Genomic DNA, 361 nt, shown 5'->3' with positions numbered 1-361 from the left:
TATGTACTATTGGTGGGATTACAAATTGGTGCAGGCACTATGGAAAATATTCTGCAGTTCTCTCAAAAAATTAAAAATAGAACTATTTCATGACCAAGGAATTCTACTTCTGGATATTTATCCAAAGAAATTCAAAACACTAATTTGAAAAGATCTATGCACCCCTATGTTCACTGCAGCACTATTTACAAAACCCATGATACGAAAGCAACCCAAGTGCCCATCAGTAGACAATTAGATAAAGAATAGCTGGTACATGTATATATTGGAATATTACTCAGCCATTTACAAGAACATGGATGGATCTAGGGGGTATTATGCTAAGGGAAATAAGTCAGAGAGAGAAAAGCAAATATTATAC

This window comes from Pteropus vampyrus, unplaced genomic scaffold (assembly GCF_000151845.1).
Source record: "Pteropus vampyrus isolate Shadow unplaced genomic scaffold, Pvam_2.0 Scaffold53, whole genome shotgun sequence".
NCBI lineage: Eukaryota > Metazoa > Chordata > Mammalia > Chiroptera > Pteropodidae > Pteropus > Pteropus vampyrus.
Note: the sequence above shows the minus strand (reverse complement) of the source record.